This window comes from Pongo pygmaeus, chromosome 20 (assembly GCF_028885625.2).
Source record: "Pongo pygmaeus isolate AG05252 chromosome 20, NHGRI_mPonPyg2-v2.0_pri, whole genome shotgun sequence".
Lineage (NCBI taxonomy): Eukaryota > Metazoa > Chordata > Mammalia > Primates > Hominidae > Pongo > Pongo pygmaeus.
The window spans coordinates 23,957,730-23,974,689 of NC_072393.2; the positions used below are offsets into that span (position 1 = coordinate 23,957,730).

General features: G+C 48.3%; 2 protein-coding genes across 2 annotated transcripts in view; one reads left to right on the top strand and one right to left on the bottom strand.

The window, feature by feature from the left end:
• The window catches only part of LOC129020610 (zinc finger protein 728), a 99,801-nt gene extending 90,013 nt beyond the window's left edge, over positions 1-9,788 (bottom strand). The window contains exons 1-5 of the mRNA XM_063658858.1: positions 9,540-9,788; positions 9,393-9,441; positions 8,939-9,056; positions 3,913-3,982; positions 2,522-2,628 (exon numbers count right to left, since the gene is read on the bottom strand). The gene's annotated coding sequence lies outside the window, so the exon portion shown is untranslated. The remainder of the gene's footprint in view (positions 1-2,521; positions 2,629-3,912; positions 3,983-8,938; positions 9,057-9,392; positions 9,442-9,539) is intronic.
• A 6,022-nt stretch (positions 9,789-15,810) lies between these two features.
• ZNF730 (zinc finger protein 730) overlaps positions 15,811-16,960 on the top strand; it is an 80,365-nt gene continuing 79,215 nt past the window's right edge. Inside the window, exon 1 of the mRNA XM_063658860.1 lies at positions 15,811-15,893. The gene's annotated coding sequence lies outside the window, so the exon portion shown is untranslated. The remainder of the gene's footprint in view (positions 15,894-16,960) is intronic.

Below are 16,960 nucleotides of genomic sequence, written 5' to 3' on the forward strand. Positions count from 1 at the left end.
CATCAGTGGGTTCTGACCGTGTGTGAGAGTGATAATTCTAAAAATTGGCAGAGTGTGCTTAAAAGAAACACAATCTAACCTGTTTGCTATGTCCTCATCACTCTCTGTACCATCCAAGGGCTTTATACAATATATGAGAGAGTACTAATTATCTATAACCTTCATACAGAGAGGAGACCCAGGATTTTACCCCTTTTTCTAAGCCTAGTTGTGAGAGACAGTATCTCTTCAATTGGCTGGTACAAAGTCTTAGAGTCATCATCACACCTGTGATCTGGGCCAAGATATATGTTACCAACCAACTTGTTGGCAGAAAGCACCCAGGAGAATCACATCTCCTGGGTGCTGGACCAATGATATAAAAAATTTTTCCCTGAGGGCAGTGACCAGGCAGGAGAGTCACATCACCTGGGTTCTAAACCAGTGATAGGTTACCATTTCTTCCTGAAAGTAATGCACTTGGAGGAGAGACACATCACCTGGTGGCTGGACCCTGCAATATGTCACAGTCTTTCCTGTGGGCAGGTAGAAAAGGAGTCACATCTTTTATGTAATGGATGCAGATAAATGTCACAAAAACCCTTGTGGACAGGGCTGAGGGAGAAGCCTCCCATCTCTTAGGTGTTTAGCCCAGTTAAATGTCACAATACCCAAAAATGTGGTTCTCAGGCAGAAGAGAAGAGTCATATTGCCTAAGTGCTAGTTCCAGTGATATGGCTCAATCTTTCCCTTTGGCAGGGTCCAGGGTAAAGAGAGGATTCACATAGCCTAAGTGATGAAGGAAAATATATGTCCTAATATGCCCATGAGCAGGGCCTATGTGAGACAGTTGCATCAGCTGTATGTTGAACCTAGTGATATGTCAAAACATACAATTTATGCAGGGCCCAGGCAGAAGAGAGTGTCATAACCTAGGTGTCAGTCCCAGTGATACATCACGATGCCTTATTTTTTTGTTTTTTTTTTGTTTTGTTTTGGTGAAGTCTCACTCTGTCACCACGGCTGGAGTGCAGTGGTGTAATCTTGGCTCACTGCAACCTCCACCTCTTAGGTTCAGGGTCCAGGGATATGTCCCAATCCCTCTTTTTGTCAAGGCCCAGGCATAAGTAGAGTGTATCATCACCTGGGTGATGAAATAAAAGATATGTCATCATACCCCTGTGGGCAAAGCCCATGCAGGAGAGTCACATCACCTAGATGTGGGGCCCAATGATATATTAAAATCTCCTCTTGGGTATATCCCAAGCAGTAGAGGAGAATCACATCACCTAGGTGTGGGGCCCAATGATATATTAAAATCTCTTCTTGGGTATATCCCAAGCAGTAGAGGAGAGTCATATCACCTAGGTTCTCAGTCCAGCAATATGTCACAATGCCCCTTGAGGGGAGGGCACAGGCAGGAGGGTCACATCACTTAGGTTAGGGGCGAAGAGACATGTCACAATGTTCCCTGTGGGAAAGGCTCAAGAAGAAGAGGAGAGTAACATGACCTAGGGGCTTGGTCAAGCTATGTGTCACAATCATACCTGTGAGCAGGGTCTAGGCGTGAGAGGAGAGTCACATCAAGTAAATACTGGGCCATGTGATGTATAACAATACCCATATAGACAGGTCCCAGGAAGACATCACCTAGGTGCTGGGTCCAGAAATGCGTCACAATGTCTCTTATGGGCAAACACCAGGAAAAAAAGGGGAGGGGATAACATGAACAATCTGATGGGCCAAGAGATATGTCACAATGCCCACTGTGGGCAGGGTCCAGGCAGGAGATGCACATCACCTTGGTGTTGGGCCCAGGAATATGTCATAATGCCTTCTGAGGGCAGGCCCAAGGTGCCCAGCAACATGTTACAATCTCTGCTGCAGGCAGAACCTAGAAAGAAGAGTTGAGTCACACTAGCTAGGTACTGGGCTCAGCAATATGTCACAATAGTTTGTGTGAGAAGGAACTAGGCAGGAGAAGAAAGTCACATCACCTGGGTGATGAGCAAAGAGATATGTGACAATGACTCCTATAGGCAGAACCCAAAGAAATTAGTTACATCACCTAGGTTTTGGACGCAGCAACATGTCACAATGGCCCATGTTGGCAGAGCACAGGTAAGAGAGTCACATAACCTGTAGGGGACAGCAGCTATATGTCACAATACTCACTGTGGGCAGTACCAAGGCAGAAAACAGAACTTCCATCATCTGGATGCTAGGACCAATGATATGTCACAATGCCCCAGTGTGAAAACACAGAAGCAAGAGAATAGAGTCACATCGCCTAGTTTCTGGTCCAGCGATATGTCACAATTTCATCTGTGGGCTAAATCCAGGCAGGAGAGTAAACTGTACAGAGGCATATGGCACAATCACCCTTGCAGGAAGGTCCACAGATGAGATAAACAATTCTGTACATACACCGCTTCTGTGGGCACCAGGGAGGCAGGAGAGGAGACTCACATTACCTGGGTGCAAGACTCTGAGATATGTTACAATGTCCTTTTTGGGTAGCAGGAGAATAGAGTTACATCACCTAGGTGCTGGGTCCAGCAGTATGGCACAATCCTATCTGTAGGCTGGGCTGGTGCTGAAGAGTCACATTACTCAGGTGCAAGGCAGAGGTGTATGTCAAAATCATACCTGCAGGGAGGACAGGGGATGACATTAACAATACTGTACATATCCCATTTCTAGGCATGAGAGTCAACACCTCCTATATGTTGGTTCTAAGTATACTAGTCACAATCTCTGAAATGAACTGAATCAGTGCATGAGAGACTCAATCTCTCTTACCACTGTGTCTCCTTAGTGGAATCACAGCCTCACAGGTGGGTCAAATTTTAGTCTGAAAGTCACCAACTTACCTTTGAACTGGATCCACATATGAGAGTAAATTTTCCACCTTGCAACTGCGTCTGTGTGTGAGATTCAGAACCTCAACTGTAGGCTGTTTTCATGTGCGAAGATGACCACAACCTTTACTGTCGGCTGGGTGTACATATGAGTGTCAAAATCTCAACTGTACTCTGGGCCCAGTTAGAACATGCTCTGTACCAGCCAAGAGTTTTATAAGGTATGCATAAGAGTCACGGTCCTTTATGACTGGGAGACATTTGTGCCAGTTTGGACTCATGATTGTGCCTGTGGCTCTATGCCCAGTTATGAGAATTAACATCTCTGCAATGGCTCGGTCCAGATATGAGAGTTGTCCCCTGCCTATAAGCTTGGCTTACTAAGGAGTCACCACCTCTGCTGTTGCCTGATGTTCACATATGACAGTCACAATTTCAACTCTGCACTGCATCCACCTGTAAGATTTAAGACCTCACCAGTGGGCTCTGTCCATGGATGAAGGTGACAATCTTTTTTATTTTTATTTTTATTTTTGAGACAGAGTCTCGCTGCATTACCCAGGCTGGAGTACAGTGGTAAGACCTTGGCTCACTGCAACCTCCACCTCCCAGGTTCAGCCAATTCTCCTGCTTCAGCCTCCTGAGTAGCTGGGATTACAGGCGCTCACCACCATGCCCAGGTATTTTTTGTATTTTAGTAGAGACACGGTTTCACCATGTTGGCCAGGCTGGTCTTGAACTCATGACCTCAAGTGATTTGCCCACCTCAGCCTCCCAAAGTGATGGGATTACAGGCACGAGCCACCACCCCTGGCCGACAGTGGCAAAGTGCGCATACAAAAAACACAATTCCACCTGTTTGCTGGGCCCTGTTATGACACTATATTACCCGAGGGCTTATACAATATGTGAGAGAGTGTAATTTTCTCTGACCATCCTAAAGAGAGCCAGGATTTTATCCATTTTCCTAAGCCTAGCTGTAAGAAACAGCATCTCTTCTATTGTCTAGATTGAGGCATGAGAGTCAACATCGCACCTATGATCTAAACAAAGATATATGTCACAGTCTCACCTGTGGGTAGGGCGTCCACAGGACAGTTACATCATCTGGGTGCTGGGCCAGGGATATGTCACAATCTTCCCTGAGAACAGGAACCAGGAAGAAGAGTTATCACCTGGGTGGTTGGTCAGAGATATGTTACAATTTCCTCCTGAAAGCAGGGCACACTCAGTAGAGTCACATCATTTGGGTTCTAGGCCCACTGATATGTCACAATGCTCCCTGTGAGCCAAGCTCAGGCAGGAGAAACACATCACCTGATTTCTGGGCCAAAAGATATGTCACAATCTCTCCTATGAGCAAAGCCTTGGTATAAAAAAAGAGTCATATCAAACAGTTGATACTCCCAAAGATATGCCACAATGCTCTCTGTTATCAGGGTTCATACAAACAACCCAAGTCACCTTGTTGCTGGGCCCAGCAATACATCACAGTGCCTTTTGAGGTCCAGGCCAAGACAAAACAGTAATGTCACATTGTTGTTAAGCTCCACAAGATGTCTTAATATCTCTTGCAAGCAGAACTTATGAAGAGTCACATTTATTTGGTACTGGGACAAGTAAGGTGTCAAAATTCCCCATGTGAGCAGGGACCAGGTAGGAAATGAGAGTCACATCATCTGGGTGATGGGTGAAGAGATATGTCATGATGTTCTAGAACCTAGGCAGTAGAATTACATTACCAGGTGTAGGACCCAGCAATATAACACAATTGCTTATGTGGTCAGGGCACAGGCATGACAGTCACATAACCTGGGTGTAGGCCCAGATATATGTTGCAATGCCCCCTATGGGCAGTGCCAAGGCAGGAGAGGAGACTCACATCACCTAAGTGCAGGGCCTGGCAATATGTCACAATGTCTTTGGCAAGCAGCATCAATGCATAAGAACAGAGTCAATATCTGAGATCTGGGTTCAGCAATATTCACTATCCCATCTGTGGGCTGGTACCAGGGAAAAGAGTCAGATTACTCAGGTGCTGGGGAGAGGAAAATGTCACAGTTAAATCTGTAGGAAGGTCCAGGGATGATACTAACAATCTCATATATGTCATGATTTTAGGTATAGGAGGTTAACCCCTTCTATATGTTGTGTCTAAGAGCAGGAGTTATAATCTCAACGGTGGACTAAAATTGTGTCTGAGAGCCTCAACTCCTCCTGTGGACTTTGTCTAATTAGTGAAGTCACAGCCTCATAGGTGTGCTGAATCTTGCTCTGAGTGTTATCAACTCACCTGTGCACTGGATCCACATCTGAGAGTCAAGTTTCCGACCTTTGACTGCCTATGGGTGTGAGATTCAGAACCTCAAAAGTGAGCTGTGTTCATGTGACAAAATGACGATGTATATACTGTTGGGTGGGTGTGCATACAACTGTCACAATCTCCTGTGTTCTGGACCTTGTTACTACCCTCTTTATACTACCCAAAAGCTTTATACATTATGAATGAAAATGACAATTAACTCTGAGATCATGTTTGTAAGCACCTATGACCATACCTATGGCCCTAAGCCCAGATATGAGTGTCAACATCTCTCCTATTGGCTGGGTCCAGACAGTAGAGTCCTCATCTGCTTATGTTCTGGGTTTAGAAATGTGTCACCATTCCAACTGTAGCTGGAGGCTCACATATGACAACCACAGTTCCAAGTGTGGACTGTGTTTGCATGGGAAATTCAAGCAGTGGGCTCTTTCCACATGTGATGGTGATAATCCTAATGGTTGATGAAGTGCACATATGAGAAACACAATTTCATCTGTTTGCCGTGCCCTGTGATGACACTTTCTGTAACACCTGAAGGCATTATATGATAGGTAGGTGGGTGGCAATCCTTTATAACCTTCATACGAAGAGAAGACCCAGGATGTTGTTCATTTTTCTAAGTCAAGCTATGACAGTATTTCTTCTAATAGCTGATTTGACGTATGAGAGTCATCATTGCACTTGTGAGCTGACTATAGTATATGTCACAATTTCACCTGTAGGTAGGGAGCTAGCAGGAGAGTCACATCACCTGGATTTCAGCCAAGGATATCTCACAGTCTTCCCTGAGGGAGGGAGCCAAGCAGGAGTGTCACATCACCTGGGTGCTCAGCCAGGGATATGTTACAATTATCTCCTGAAAGCACAGCACAGGCAACAGACTCACATCACCTGGGTGCTGAGCTCAGCACTATGTCACAGTGCTCCCTGGGGGCAAGACAAAGCAGAAGAGCCACATCACCTGGTGTCTGCTTCCAGGGATATGTCACAATCTTTCCTGTGCAGGCCAGGGTACCAGCAAATATGAAATGTCACATCTTCTAGGTCATGCATGCAGATACATGTCACAAGGTCCCTGTGGGCAGAGCCTAGGCAGGAGCATGCAATCCCATAGGTTTTGGACCTAGTAATGTTTTACAATACCCAAAATATGCGAAGCCCAGGCAAAACAAGAGTCACATCACCTAGGTGCTGGGTTCAGTGATTTGCCACAATTCCCCCTTTTGGCAGGGTCTAGTCAAAAGAGGAGAATTATATCATCTGGGTGATGAATGAAAAGATATGTTATAACACCTCTGTAAGCAGGGCCCATGCAGGAGATTCACATCACCAAGGTGTTAGAAACAGTCACATGTCACAATACGCAATGTACAGGAGGAACCAGGCAGGAGAGGAGAGTCACATCCCCTAGGTGCTGGACCCAGCAATATATTACAATCCCTTCTTGGGGAAAGCCCAGGAAGTAGAGGAAAGTCACATTACCTGGGTACTAGGCCCAGTGATATGTCTCAATGCCCTCTGTGAAAAGCACTGAGGCAAGAGAAGACTCACATCACCTAAATGCTGGGTCCAGCAATATGGTACAATCCCATCTGTACGCTGGGCCCAGGCAGAAGAGTCAAATCACTCTGGTGCTGGGCAGAGGTGTATGTCACAATCACATCTGCATGAAGGTCAAGGTATGAGATTAATAATTTAACACATTTTCTAGATCTAGGTATGACATATCACACCCCGTGGATGTTGGGTCTAAGAACATGAGTCACAATCTCAATAATGGTCTGGATCTGTGTGAGAACCTCAATCCCTCCTGCAAACTGTGTCCTCTTAGTGGAGTCACAGACTCACAGGTGTGCTGGATCCTGGTCTGAGAGACACCTCCCTTATGAATGATAGTTACACATGAGATTTGATTTTTCAAGTATGTCTGCCTCTGGGTGAGATTCAGAACCTCAACAGTGAGCTATGTTTATGTGGAAGGATGGCAGTCTTTACTGTTGGCAGGCTATGCATATGAGTGTCACAACCTCCCCTGTGTGCTGAGTTCTGTGAGGACATTCTCTGTACCTCTTGACAACTTTACACAGTATGTGAGAGAGTGTTAATTCTTTATGATCTTCAAAGAGGAGACCCAAGACATTACTCATTTTCCTAATCCTGGCTATGAGAGGCAGTATATCTGCTATTGGTTACTTTGAGGTATGAGAGTCATCATTGCACCTGTAAGCTGGGCCAGGATATACATCACAATCCCACCAGTGAAGAGGGGCTGAGCAGTAGAGTCGCATCACTCTACTGGGTTTAGGAGCAGTGATATGTCACAATCTTCTCTGAGGGCAGAGACCAGGCAGGAGTGTCACATCACCTGGGTTCTGGGCCCAGTGATATGTTAAAATGTTCTCTGTGGGCAAGGCCCAAGCAGGAAAAACACATCACCTGATTGCTGAGACCAATGATATGTCACAGCCCTCCCAGTGGTGAGGGTGCAGGCAGAAGAGGGGAGTTAAATCTCCTAAATTATGGATACAGAGATATGTCACAAGGCCCCCTGTGTGCTGGGCCCAGGCAGGAGCGTTCCATCCCATGGCTGTTGAACTCAGTGAAATGTCACTATACCCAAAAGGTGCCAGGAATAGGGAAAATAAAAGGGTCACATCACCTAGGTGATGAAAAAGATATGTCATAATACTTCTGTGGGCAGTTCCCATGCCTTAAAGTCACATCACCTTGGTGTCGAATCCAGGCATATGTCACAATACGAAATGCATGCAGGGCTTAGGCAGAAGAGGAGAGTCACATCACCTAGGCGGTGGGCCCAGCAATACATCACAATTCCTTTTTGGGCAAAGCCCAATCCGTAGAGGAGAGTCACATCACCTATGTACTGGGCTCAGCAATATGTCACACTGTCCTTTGTGGGGAGGGCCCATGCAAGAGAGTCACATCACCTAAATGATGGGCTCAAAAATATGTCAAAATGCCCTCTGCGGGTAGGGCTCAGAAAAAAAAGAAAATCATGTAACCCAGGCGCTGGGTCCAGCTATATGTAACAAACACCCCAGTTGGCAGGGCCCAGCATGAGAGAAGAGTCACATCACCCAGGTGCTGGGTTCAGTGTACCATACTGAGACCTTGTCTCTACTAAAGTAACAATAGTTTTTGGCGCGGCCCAGGCAGAAGAGGAGTGTCACATCACCTAGGTGTTTAATAGAAAAATGTTTTATAATATCTCTATGGGTGGGGCCCATGCAGGAGAGTGGCATTATCTAGGTGTTGAAGCCAGTGACATGTCTCAATACACAATGTATGTAGGTCCCAGGCTGGAGAGGAGAGTTACCTCATCTAGGTTCTTGACAGTGATATGACACAATCCCTTTTTGGGTAGAGACCAAACAGTAGAGAATAGTTGCATCACCTAGATGCTGGGCTCAGCAATATGTTACAATACCCCGAGAAGAGGGTAACCAAACAAAAGAGTCATACCATCTAATTGAGGGTCTCAGAGATATGACACAATGCCCCCGTGGGTAGGGCTCAGGAAGAAGTGTGGAGTCACATAACCTTGGACCTGGGCCCAGCTACATGTCAAAATCACCCCCAGTGGGCAGGGCCCAGGCATAAGGAGAGAGTCACTTCATGTAGGTTCTGGGCCAAGTAATATGTCACATTCCCCACTGTGGACAGGTCCCAGGAAAAAGAGAGTCATATAATCTCAGTGATGGGCCAAGATATACGTTACAGTGACTTCTGTGAGCCGGAATAAGAATCATATTACCTGTGTGCTGAACTCATCAATAAGTCACTCTTCAGTGGGCAAGCCCCGGGCAGGAGAGGGGAGACATCACCTCGGTGCTGGGCCCAAAGTTATGTCACAATCTCTTTTTGGGCAACATCTAAGTAAGAGAGGAGAGACACATAAAATAGTCAAAGGTCCCAGAGATATGTCACAATGTACCTTGTAGGCAGGGTCCAGGCAGGAGACTCACATCACATTGGTTCTGGGCCCAGCAATATACCACCATGCCTTCTGAGGGCAGTGCCAAGGCAAAAGAGTAATGTCACCTGGCCGGGCACGGTGGCTCACACCTGTAAACCCAGCACTTTGGTAGGCTGAGAGGGACGGGATCACCTAAGGTCGGGTGTTCGAGACCAGCCTGACCAACATGGAGAAACACCGTCTTTACTAAAAATACAAAAACAAACAAACAAACAAACAAACACAATGTCACCTTAGTATTAGGCTCACTGACATGTCACAATGTCCCCTGCGAGCAGAACCTAGGACAAGGAGGAGAGACATGTTAGCTAGGTATGAGCCCAGTGATATGTCACAATCCCTTCTGTGATCAGGGCCAGGCAGAAGAGAGCCGCATTACCTGTGTGATGGGTGCAGGTATATGACACAATGTCCTCTGTAGGCAGGGCCTAGGCAGTAGAGTTACATCACCTGGATGTTGGACCCAGCAATATGTCACAATGACCCACATGCACAGGGCACAGGCAGGAGAGTCATATAACGTATGTGTGGGGCCCAGCGATATGACACAATGTCCCCCGTGGAAGGACCAAGGCAGGAGAGAAGATTCATACCACCTGGGTACAAGACCCAGTGATGTCACAATGTCCCCTGTGTGCAGTGCCAAGGCAGTAGAATAATCACATCACCTCAGTGTTGGATCCAGTGATATGTCACAATCTCTTCTGTGGGCTGGGCCAGGGCTGGAGCACCAACTCACTCTGGTGCTGGGTAAAGTCATATGTCATAATCACACTGTCAGGAATGTTCAGGGGTGAGATTATGCATCTGGACTGGGAAGAAGCAACACATCAAAAATATGACCAGACCATCCAAGGTGGCTCATGCCTGTAATCCCAGCACACTGGGAGGCCAAGGTGGGAGGATACCTGGAGCCCAGGAGTTCAACACTACCCTGGGGGCTACATGGGGAGACATCTTTATTAAAAAATGATAATTAAAGTTTAAAAAGTAATATATATAACCAAAGCCTGGACAACATACTGAGACCATGTCTCTACTAAAAAAAATAGATAGATAGATAGACAGATAGATAGATAGATAGATAGATAGATAGATAGATAGATAGACAGAGCCAGGCACGGTGGCTCACGCCTGTAATTCCAGCACTTTGGGGGCCAAGGCCTCTCTCAGAAAGAAAAAAAAAAGAAGAAGAAAAAAGAAATCTAAAACAACAGCAACTTCAGTGTGCACGAAGGAGCATGAGAGAGATAAAAGAAAAAGGAAAATAAATAAATAAATAAAAATAAAACAGCAGCCGGGCGCGGTGGCTCACGCCTGTAATCCCAGCACTTCGGGAGGCCAACGCGGGCTGATCACCTGAGGTCGGGAGTTCGACACCAGCCTGACCAACATGGAGAAACCTCGTCTCTACTAAAAATACAAAATTAGCCAGGTGTGGTGGCGCATGCCTGTAATCCCAGCTACTCGGAAGGCTGAGGCCCGAGAACTGCTTGAACCCAAAAGGCGGAGGTTGCGGTGAGCCGAGATCGCGCCACTGCACTCCAGCCTGGGTAACAAGAGCAAAACTCCATCTCAACAAAAAAACAAACAAAAAACAGCAATTCAATGTACTGTGGAAACAAACTTGAAGTGGGGCTAGGAAAACAAAAAACAAAACAAAGAACAGAAAGATCCCCAGAGCCTCAGCTACTCGGGAGGCCGAAAAGAAAGGATTGCCTGCGTGAGCCGGGGAAGGTGGAGGTCGCAGTGAGCAGTAATCGCACCCTCTACTGGATCTTAGCGGTTCTGCAGCCGAGGAGAGCCATCTGGTCCGTCTTAAACATTTCAAGCTGGTGGCCAAGTCCTACACTCTTGGCAGACATCTGGTGGACCCGGCGGCCGGACTGAGAAGCCAGCAGGCAGAGGCCCAGCGGATGCACCCTACAGGCCAAGGGTGGCGCTCGCGGCCTGAAGCCGTTTTTCTGGCATCTAAGTCGCCAACCTTCCTTCCCACCGCGCCCCCAACCCCCGTCTGCTGATCGATGTGGGCGGTGGAAAGAGGAGAAAGGGCTCAAGCGCAGGGACTGCCCCCCCGGTGACCACCCCACCCGCGGGATGGGAGAGGGCCGGGACCCAGACGGCCACCCCCGGGCCCTCACGGCCATACCTGGGATGGGGCCTGCCGGGCCACACCCCCGGACACTTGCAACTCAGCTATCCACACCATGCTCCCCCATCCCTGTCTCAGCCGGGGGATCGAGCTGCCACCACCCCCACTCCCAGGAATGAGGGGAGAAGCCAGGAACCAGAGGGGTGGGAGGCCAAGCAGGGGAGCCCCCCAACCCGAGGCACCCACCGCGCTGCACGCCGTCTCTTTCGGCGCTCGGAAAGCCCTCGGGCGAACCCCTCCCGAGCCCACCCCTCCCGGGACCTCAGAAGATGGCACAGGATGGCCCCTGACTCTCCATGGGGACTTGGGAATAAACTCGGCAGGCGCCTCAGACAGTCAGGACCCGCGTGGGCGTCCCTGGCCCCCTGCGTCAGGCCTGGTGGGTCCCGCGGGTCGGGCCTCGACAGTTGCGGTGCGCTTGGGATCAGCCGGGGCAGCCCCACACTCGGCTAGGGCTGGGAGCGCGTGGACAGACTCCCAAGCCATAGCCCTGCACGCCCGACCTCCGACTCACAAGGGACGCGCCAGAGTTCTGGCTCCATTGAGACAGTTCAGCTGAAGGCTGCGGGCCTTCCCGAGCTCCGCCCAGCTCACAGCGGGGACGGTCTGTCCCTCGGCAGCTGCCGCTGGAGCTCCGGAGGACAAGAGAACTTAGAAAGGTGGCCTCAGTGGAGCCCGACAACCGGCGCAAACGTCAACAAGACAGATCGAGATGGCAAGGGCGGCTCGTGGGCGAAATGGATCCACCTGACCCCAGAAATAATCCCCGATACGTGGCTCTGCGTAGACCAGGACAGAGTCCAGTCAAAGACAACCCGTGGGTGTGGCTGTTTGGAGATGCTTGGAGATGCATCTCAGCGGGAGAAAGAATGACCAGGACTCGGTAGTGGGTGGTTTAGGACACAGGGAGATACAGAATGAGGAAACTGTCCCAGAATCCACACAAAGACGGACAGACGACGGACGGAAGGAAAGAAATAAAGCAGAAAAAAAAGAAAGAGAAGAGAGAGAAAAAAAAATGAAAAAAGAGAAATATCAGAAGAAAAATAGAGAAAATAATGGAAAGAAAAAGGGAAGATGAAAAAGGAAGGAAAAAGGTGGAGAGACACAAAAAGAAAATAGAGGAAGAAATGAAGGAAAAAAGGAAAGAAGAAAGAGAGAGGAGAAAAAAAGAACACAAAGAAAAAAGAAGAAAATAAAAGAGGGCAGGGCATGGTGGCTCACGCCTGTAATTCCAACACTTTGGGAGGCTGAGGTGGGATAATCACTCGAGCCCAGGAGTTTGAGACCAGCCCTGACAACATAGTGAGGCTCTGCCTCTACTAAAAGTTAGCCAGGCATGATGTGACATTCCTGTAGTAGGAAGGAAGGAAGGCAGGAGAGAAGGAGGAAAAAAAGGGAGGAAGGTAGGAATGTTGAGAGAAAGGCAGGAAGGAAGACAGGAAGGAAGGAAGGAAGTTAGGGACCAAGTTCTACAAGGAAGAAATGTTAAAAAGAAACAGAGAAAAAGAAAGGAAGAGAGAAACACAGGAAGAAAAAGGGAAGGACAGTAAGAAAGAGACAGAAAGGGAGAAATTATGAAAATAGAAAAGGAAAAAAGTAGAAAGATGAAAATACATCTTTAAAAGAATAATAGGCGGGGCATGGTGGCTCATGCCTGTAATCCCAGCACTTTGGGAAGTCCAGGCGGGTGGATCATGAAGTCAAGAGATTGAGACCATCCTGGTCAACATGGTGAAACCCCATCTCTACTAAAAATGCAAAAATTTGCTGGGCATGGTGGTGCGTGCCTGCAGTCCCAGCTACTTGGGAGGCTGAGGCAGGAGAATCACACACACACACAAAACCTGCTGCCTCAGGCTTTAAACACACACATGTGTTCTGTAATCCAGGCTCATTTGATTTTGAGGGCTGTTGTCAGAAATGTTACTAAGAGAGGAATATGCATAAATTAGATCACATTTAAGGTTATGCTTATAATGCCACTTGAGTGGGAAGTAAGAGAGTGGAGTTACAGGCACCCAGCTGGGGGTTTACCCACACCAGGTTGTTTCTTTCTCTCTTTTTTTTTTTTTTGAGACAGAGTCTCCCTCTGTCACTCAGGCTGGAGTGCAAAGGCATGATTTCGGCTCATTGCAACCTCCGCCTCCTGGGTTAGAGCAATTCTTGTGCTTCAGCCTCCCGAGTAGTTGGGATTACAGGCACGTGCTACCATGCCCGGTTAATATTTGTATTTTTAGTAGAGACAGGGTTTCACCATATTGACCAGCCTTGCCTTGAACTCCTGACTTCAAGTGATCTGACCGCCTTGGCCTCCCAAAGTGCTGGCATTACAGGTATGAGCCACTGCACCCGGCCAACCAACACCAGTCTCTAGGCTCATGAGAGTGTGGCACAGGTAAACATCACCTGTCATTGGTGGCAGAAGAAAAAAGGCTGGAGGGAAGACCAGGTTGAGGAGAGGTGCTAGGCTGTGGGGCTAGGCCTTGGGCATGCTGGACCCATTAGGTCACTGAACTTCTATCCGGCTGGCCACCTGCCCCTTCACGTCAGTTGAGGAAAGGGGATTGGGCAGCTCTCTCCTTAAGTCCCACTGTGCTGTGAGAATGGAGGAGTGTCTACAAATTGCCATCTTAGGGTAGGTTTCAGAGTGAGCTGGACTCTCTTGGACAGCTAATGAGATGGGAGGAAGACAGTCCGCCAAGTAAACCTTAGGGACAGAGCCTGTGAAGTAAGAGGGGGTGTGTGGAGGTGGCCTGTCCCTATGAGACGGGGAGTTTAAAGCTATTACAGGACGGGCGCAGCGGCTCACGCCTGTAATCCCAGCACTTTGGGAGGCTGAGACGGGTGCACCACCTGAGGTCAGGAGTTCGAGACCAGCCTGGCCACGACAGCGAAACCCCAGCTCTACTAAAACTACAAAAATTAGCCGGGCGCTGTGGCACGCATCTGTAGTCCCAGCTACTCGGGAGGCTGAGGCAGGAGAATCGCTTGAACCTGGGAGACCGAGGTTGCAGTGAGCTGTGATGGTGCTACTGCACTCCAGCCTGAGCGACAGAGTCTCGCTCTGTCTCAAAAAAAGAAAGAAAGAAAAGAAAAAGACATTTCAATTCTAATATCTGTCAGTTCCTCTGAGCCAACTGGAAAATAGATGTCCTTCACCTTGAAGTTTTCTTTTGTTTGTTTGTTTTTTTTTGTTTTGTTTTTTTGAGACAGAGTCTTGCTCTGTTACTGTACTGGAGGGCAGTGGCCCGATCTCGGCTCACTGCAACCTCCGCCTCCTTCAAGCGATTCTCCTGCATCAGCATCAGCCTCCCTAGTAGCTGGGACTACAGGCGCACACCACCACACCCGGCTAATTTTTGTAATTTTAGTAAAGACGGGGTTTCACCATGTTGGCCAGGATGGTCTCTATTTGTTGACCTCAAGACCCGCCCGCCTCAGCCTCCCAAAGTGCTGGAATTACAGGCGTGAGCCACCGGGACTGGCCACCTTGAAGTTTTAAGTGACACCCAAGGATTGCCACCAGTGTCTTGGCTATGGAAGCCTCCTACGTGCTTCCCGTTCCCAGTTTGATTTGCAGGCTCCTGGTTGTGTTGTTGTAAACACGCTTTCCTCTGGCCTTGTCCAATGAATACGGTTCACACGGCTAACAGCACTTCTTGAGAGGGGTTACCATGTAAAGCTGAGAATAGATTGGGTTTAGGTAACATTGTGCCTCCTTATCACCTGAGAGGCCATTGCTCCTGGTTGATTCTGTAAGTGTATTAGTGCTGTCAGACATCTTTGGACAATTCAGATGAAAAGGGGCTGTGGTTTTATAAAGGAAACAAACGCTTTAGATGTGAAATCCTTCTTTTATTCTCCACTTCTTTTAGGTGAAAATTTTTATATTATTTATTTATTTTTGAGACAGAGTCTCCCTCTGTCACCCAGGCTGGAGTGCAATGGTGCGATCTTGGCTCACTGCAACTTCCGCCTCCCGGGTTCAAGCGATTCTCCTGCCTTAGCCTCCCGAGTAGTTGGGATTACAGGAGCCCACCACCATGCCCGGCTAGTTTTTGTATTTTTAGTAGAGACGGGGTTTCGCCATGTTGGTCAGGAGGGTGTCGAACTCCTGACCTCAGGTGATCCGTCTGCCTCTGCCTCTCAAAGTGCTGGGATCACAGGCGTGAGCCACCGCCCCGCGACGCCTCGGCTCATTTGTTAATTAGCAGTAATTCCCTGGGCAAGTGACATCTCCTACTTGAGCCTGTTTCCCTGTCCATAAAATGCGCTAACACTGGGGAAGGTGGGATTGGGAGGTGGGTCCTGGAGCTCCATCCAATCAGTGGCACTGGTGTAGGAACAGCCCAATCAGGGGCGCAGTTGGAGAGGAGGGCGTGGCTTCCGGCACTTGGCGGGGTCTTTGTCTCTCGATCCCGCCAGAGTTTGGGATCGGTTTCCACTGTTCCGCGTGCTCTACCTCGGAACCTCCCACCCCCGCCCGGCGACTTTGTCACAGCCTTTGTTGCTCTGTGATCTGCAGGTCCTGGGAGAAGCACAGCTAAGATGCCAGGGCATCCTGGAAGCTGGGAAGTGGTGCGTATGCGGGGTTGGGCATCCCGAGAGGGGAGAGCAGGCTGTGAAACCGGCAGGACCGGCCTCCCCACAGTCAGCTCCCGGGTCCGCCGACCTCAGTCCTGTCTGGCGCAGCTCGGCCCCAGGCCTCTCTGGATGCAAGATGGCGGCTGGGCCCGCCGCCGGGACCCCCAGCGTCTCACCGCGTCCCTGCTGGGCGCCGTGTCTGGACCTCCCTGGGCAGCTCTGCGCCCGCAGACCCGAGTATTTCCCAGAGTGTTCAGGGATGCCAGGCGGGTCATCACGGCAGAATCCCGACTCGGTGTGTGCGTGGGAGGAGCTGCCACCCGTGGGGTTCCCAAGCTTTCCTGTTAATTTTTTTTTCTTTTCTTTTTAGACAGTCTCGCTCTGTCGCTAGGGTAAAGTGCAGTGGTGTGACCTCGGTTTCTGTAAGCTCTCTCTGCCGGGCTCAAGCCTCCCAAAGTGCCGGGATTACAGGGTTGAGCCACCGCGCCTGGCCTAATATATTAATTTATAAGAAATGCATTCGACTTCGGTTTTAGATTTTTTTAATTTATGAACACAGAGGACTAGAGTCACTTTAGTCTAATTTCCTGCTCTTTAATGATTTTAACACTCCACAGGAGGTCTCGTTTTCTTCTGTGCCTTCCTAATGTATGGCAAGCGGGGCTCTAATCCACCACTTTTTTCCTTTAGCCTAACTCAGGCTTGCAGTAAAATTATAAATTTCCACTTTTGTTCCTACATTCTCAAATGTGGGATATGAGACCAACTTCCCCTCTCCAGTTTACCACACTATCAATTATTTGTCCTTTATTGTACATTAGAGACACAGTATTTTAATTGTTAATCATAATTTTACACAGCAGTGGATGGTGGCAGGTTTTTAAAGATTTGTTTTCTTTCTGTAAACATTTCACATGAGAAAAAAGTAGAAAATAATCATCTGACACTCCACTGTAAAAAATAAAAATAAAAATTATTTCTGCCTCTCCCACTTTTATATTCCCTAGGCACACACACCTTATTAGTACGTCTTTGGGTTGAAGTTTTGCTTTGGAGAAATT